The following is a 6,000-nucleotide window of genomic DNA, read 5'->3' as shown; positions in this document are numbered from 1 at the left end:
GTATTGATACCTTTGTTTTCCGAAAACAGTGGCTTGTGATCTGTTTCAAGTTCAAACCGAGGACCAAACAGGTACTGATGCATCTTTTTAACCCCATACACACAGGCTAGTGCTTCTTTCTCTACTATGCTCTAGGTTCCTTCCACCATTGACAAACTTTTTGAAGCCTATGCAACAGATTGTAATTTGCCCGACTCATTAGCTTTTTGGAGCACGCAACCAACTCCATATGATGAAGCATCACAGGCTAATACTAGACACTTACACGAATCATAATGTACTAGCAGCTTGTTAGAGCAAAGCAGATTAGTAGCTTTCTCAAAAGCTCTATCTTAAGACGCATCCCAAATCCAGTTGTCGCCTTTTCTTAGCAGCATGTGCAGTGACTCTAATAAAGTGCTCAATCTAGCTAAGAAATTACCGAAGTAGTTGAGTAGACCAAGGAACAAATGCAGCTCTGTCACATTCTGAGGCTTGGGTGCATTCTTGTTGGCCTTGGTTTTCGAGTCCGTAGGCCTGATACCGTCAGCAGTAATTTTCTCCCCAGGAATTCGACTTCCGGTGTTATGAAGACGCACTTTGAGCGTTTTAGTCTGAGTCTCACTTTGTCCAGACAATGTAGAACCTCTTCCAGGTTGTTCAGATGTTCGGCGGAGTCATGACCTGTGACCAGTTTGTCATCTTGGAACATGACGGTTCTGGGGATGGACTTCAGTAGACTCTCCATGTTCCTCTGAAATATGGCTGCAGCTGAGCGAATTTCAAAAGGGCACTTGTAGATAAACAGTCCTTTATGAGTGTTGATGCATGTAAGTTTCTTCGACGTGTCAACCAACTCCTGTGTCATGTAGGCCGACGTCAGATCTAGTTTTGTGAATGACTTTCCCCCGGCTAGCATTGCAAACAGGTCATCAGCTTTCGGTAACAGGTATTGATCTTGTTTCGAAACTTGGTTGATCGTAACCTTGTAGTCTCCACAAATCCTGACAGTGCTTCACTTTTCAACACAGGAACAATGGGGCTGGCCCATTCGTTAAATTCGACCGGTGATATGATCCCATCATGCTGGAGTCTGTCCAGTTCGATATCAACCTTCTCCCTCATCATGTACGGAACTGCCCAAGCTTTATGATGGACAGTCTTGCATCTGAGTCTACGTGGATCTGCACCTTGGCTCCCGTGAAATTGCCGATGCCTGGTTCAAACAGCGAGGGGAACTTGCTCAGCACTTGATCTCCACCTCCTCCACCTCCGACGACAATGCTTTGATCTTGTTCCAGTTCCATTTGATTTTTTCTAACAGTTCCTGACGAACAGCGTTGGACCATTGCCTAGAACAATCCATAATGGTGAATCGCACCATCATACAACACCTTGATTACTGCACTACAAATCGCCGTTATAAGTTCTTTAGTGCATGTACGCAACTCGGCATTGACTGGACTCTACTTAAGCCTCACAGCCTTAGTATCCCACAGCCTGCCGAATGTCCTTTGGCTCATTATTGATTGACTTGCACCCGTGTACAATTCCATCCATACTGGCACACCATTAAGTTTTACATTAATCATTAGTGGTTGGCTCTTTGTTCGGAACGAATACAGTCCATACACTTCCTCCTCTGGTATCACAGATTACATATCTGGATCCATGCTAGACTGGTCATCATCCTCCACATGGTGTGTCGCAGCACGCTTGCTCAGTTGCGGACACAGACGCTGGAGATGCCCCACTCTCAAACAGCCTTTACAAATATGCTGTTTAAACTGACACTGATGATGCCGATGATTTCCCCCACAACGCCAACACAGTGATATCAGATTAATTCCCATTGGCGGACTTTGAGCAGCCACAGGTTTCGCGTACGTGTCGGGTAGGCCCTGCCATATGCAGCTCTGCCAAACGACAATACTATCTTGTTTACAGTACTTGCCGAGTTCCGATTTTTCAACGATATCTGCTTTAAGCTTTTGTCCGTCATCATGCATGATTGGGCAATCGTGATGGCCATGCTCAAATCCAGCATCTCTGCCACCAGTAGCTTACACAGGATCACCTCGTGGTTGATGCCGATTACAAAGAAGCCCCGCAGCATGTCTGCTAATGCAGTTTTGAACTTACATGATCCAGCTAGATGCCTTAGGTCGGCAAAGGATTCCGATATATCCTGGCCCACAGAACGAATGTGCGTATAGAATCGATATCTTGAGATGATGATGCCTTCATCTGGTTTGAGATGGTCACGTACCAGACCATACAATGTTTCATAGTCCTTGTCCGTTGGACCTAAGGGCAAGAGGAGATTTATGAGTCCATAGATTTTCGGACCGCAAACCGTGAGGAGGACCGCCCGGTGCCGAACTGTGCCGACCTCTTTCTCCATTTTGGCCACGTAGTACTGGTTCAAGCGGGCTACAAAGTCTGCCCAATCTTCTCCCTCCACGAATCATTCCAGAATTCCAATTGTTCTCATTTTTGCATGCGAAGGTTCTTGTTACCTCGTCACCAAATGTTGTGTATGCAATAACTCAATAGACTGAATACTGTAAACTCCGAACAGATACAAATCTGGTTCTACTTTATTAGGGCCCAAAGTGATTACATTACAAGATGGCTGGCCTTTTATACCTGGGCCACACACACGTGCGCACAGCCCTATGACCTCCAACAGTGGCGCCACCTGGTGGCTAGTAAACCCAAGCATACATACATGACACTACCCTGGCTCAATGAATGTAGAAGAACATGCCAGGAGCAGCACCAGGCATACCTAAAAATGAGATGCCAATCTGAGGAAGCTGCAACACAGGATTACATCATGCTAAACAACAAAAGCAGCATGCTATAGACAGAGCTGAGCAATCCCACAACCTATAGATCAGATCAAAGCTCTACAGTCCTGCTACACCTAATAGTAAATGGTGCTGGACAATTAAACATGTAACAGAAGAAGGAGGTTCCTTGAATATCCCCAATCCCAATGATGGTGGAGCCCAGCAGGCGAGTGCAAAAGACTAGGCTGAAGCATTCACAACCATCTTCAGCCAGAAGTGCTGAATGAATGATCCATCTCAGCCTCCTCCTGTGGTCCCCACCATCATAGAAGCCAGTCTTCTGTCAATTTGATTCACATCATTTGATATCAAGAAGTGGCTGAGTGCAATGGATACAGAAAAGACTATGGGCCCCGACAAAATCCCGGCTGTCGTGCTGAAGGCTTGTGTTCCAGAACAAGCCGCGCCTCTAGCCAAGCTGTTCGACTACAGCTACAACACTGGCATCTACCCAACAATGTGGGAAACTGCCCAGGTATGTCTTGCCCACAAAAAGCAGGATGAATCCAACCTGGCCAATTGCCATCTCTCAATCTACTCTCAATCATCAGCAAAGTGATGGAAGATGTAATCGCCTGTGCTATGAAGCGACACTTACTCACCAATAACCTGCTCACTGATGCTCAGTTTGGGTTCCACCAGGACCACTCGTCTCCAGACTGCATTACAGCCTTGGTCCAAACATGGTCAAAAGAGCTGAATTCCAGAGGTGAGGTGAGAGTGACTGCCCTTGACATCAAGGCAGCATTTGACCGAGTGTGGTATCAAGAAACCCTAGTAAAACTGAAGGAATCAGGGGGAAAACTCTCCACTGTTTGTAGTCATAACCAGCATAAAGGAAGATGGTTGTGGTTGCTAGTGGTCAATCATCACAGCCCCAGGACAGCCCTGCAGGAGTTCCTCAGGTCAGTGTCCTAGGCCCAACCATCAGCTGCTTCATCAATGACCTTCCTTCCATCATAAGATCAGAAGTGAGGATGTTCACATGATTGCATAGTGTTCCGTTCCATTCACAACTCCTCAGATAATGAAGCAATCCATGCCCGCATAGGGCCGAACCTGGACGACATTCAGGTTTGGGCTGATAAGTGGCAAGTAATATTAGTGCCACAAAAGTGCCAGGCAATGCTTTTCTCCAACAAGCAAGAGTCTAATCACCGTCCCATGACATTCAACGGCATTATCATCGCCAAATCTCCCACCATCAACATTGTGGGGGTTACCATTGATGAGAAACATAACTGGACCAGCCACATAAATATATATGTAAACCTGTAAATACCTTGTTTAACCACCAGAGGGCTCATCCCCTGGAGTCCCAAGGGATCCCACAATCCCTTGGGAGCACCTGTACATAAGGAGGCCTCACAGGCTGGAGAGGCACTCTGGAGACCTGTAATAAAGGACTACGGTCACACATTACTTTACAGTATCTGGTCAGATTCTTTATTTAAGACACAACAACTGGTGACAAGATACAGATGACAAACCCCACTGCAACAATGCAGAGAACCGTGGGCATCCTGGAGAAATTTTCAGAGGGAGATGATTGGGAAACTTTCGTGGAGCGACTCGACCAATACTTCGTGGCCAACGAGCTGGAAGGAGAAGCGAACGCTGCCAAACGAAGGGCAATCCTCCTCACCGTTTGCGGGGCACCAACGTATGGCCTCATGAAAAATCTGCTCGCTCCAGCGAAACCCACAGAGAAATCGTATGATGATTTATGCACGCTGGTCCAGGAGCATCTAAACCCGAAGGAAAGCGTTCTGATGGCGAGGTACCGATTCTATACGTACAAGAGGTCTGAAGGCCAGGAAGTGGCGAGCTACGTCGCCGAGCTAAGGTGCTTTGCAGGTCATTGCGAATTTGAAGGACACTTGGAGCACATGTTCAGGGACTTCTTTGTACTTGGCACTGGCCATGAAATAATACTTTGCAAACTTTTGACTGTAGAGACCCCAACCTTGAGTACAGCCATAGTGATAGCCCAGGCATTCATTGCCACCAGTGACAATACCAAACAAATCTGTCAGCACACAAGTGCTGCTGCAAGTACTGTGAACAAAGTAATGTTGTTTTTGAATCGTAACGTACAGGGCAGGACTCACATGCCTGCAGCTGCACGTCCGCAGATGTCTCAGAGTCCACCATCAAGAGTGGTGAATGCAATGCCATTAATACCTTGTTGGCACTGCGGAGGTGATCATCGTTTCCATTCATGCCGCTTCAAAGGATACATTTGCAAAGACTGTGGAACAATGGGACACCTCCCATCTATGTGCAGGCAAGCTGCAAACCCTGCTAATCCTGCAAACCACCATGTTGCAGAGGAAGACAGATCCACAGTGGATCACGACGAACCAGAGCCTCAGACTGAGGAGGCAGAGGTACATGGGTTGCACACATTTACCACAAAGTGTCCCCTGATAATGCTGAAGGTTGAATTAAATGGACTCCTGGTGTCAATGGAGCTGGACACGGGCGCGAGCCAGTCCATAATGAGCAAAAAGACTTTCGATAAATTGTGGTGCAGCAAGGCCTCAAGGCCAGTCTTAAATCCAATTTGTACGAAACTAAGAACTTACACAAAATAACTGATTCCCGTAATTGGCAGTGCTACCGTAAAGGTCTCCTACGATGGAGCGCTGCACAACTTACCACTCTGGGTGGTACCGGGCGATGGCCCCACGCTGTTCGGCAGGAGCTGGCTGGGAAAGATACGTTGGAAATGGGACGACATCTGAGCGCTCTCGTCCATCGACGACACCTCATGTGCCCAGGTCCTAAACAAGTTCCCCTTGCTGTTCGAACCGATCATCGGGAAGTTCCAAGGAGCAAAAGTGCACATCCACTTGATTCCGGGGGCGCGACCCATCCATCACAAGGCAAGAGCGGTACCGTACATGATGAGAGAGAGGGTGGAGATCGAGCTGGACCGGCTGCAATGAGAGGGCATCATTTCGCCGATCGAATTCAACGAGTGGACCAGTCCGATTGTTCCAGTCCTCAAGGAAGACGGCACCATCAGAATCTGTGTTGATTACAAAGTAACTATCAATCATTTCTCCCTGCAGGATCAATACCCGCTACCAAAGGCAGATGACCTATTTGCGATGCTGGCGGGAGAAAAACGTTCACGAAGCTGGACTTAACCTCGGCCTAC

The sequence above is a fragment of the Pristiophorus japonicus genome, chromosome 6 (assembly GCF_044704955.1).
Source record: "Pristiophorus japonicus isolate sPriJap1 chromosome 6, sPriJap1.hap1, whole genome shotgun sequence".
NCBI lineage: Eukaryota > Metazoa > Chordata > Chondrichthyes > Pristiophoridae > Pristiophorus > Pristiophorus japonicus.
Note: the sequence above shows the minus strand (reverse complement) of the source record.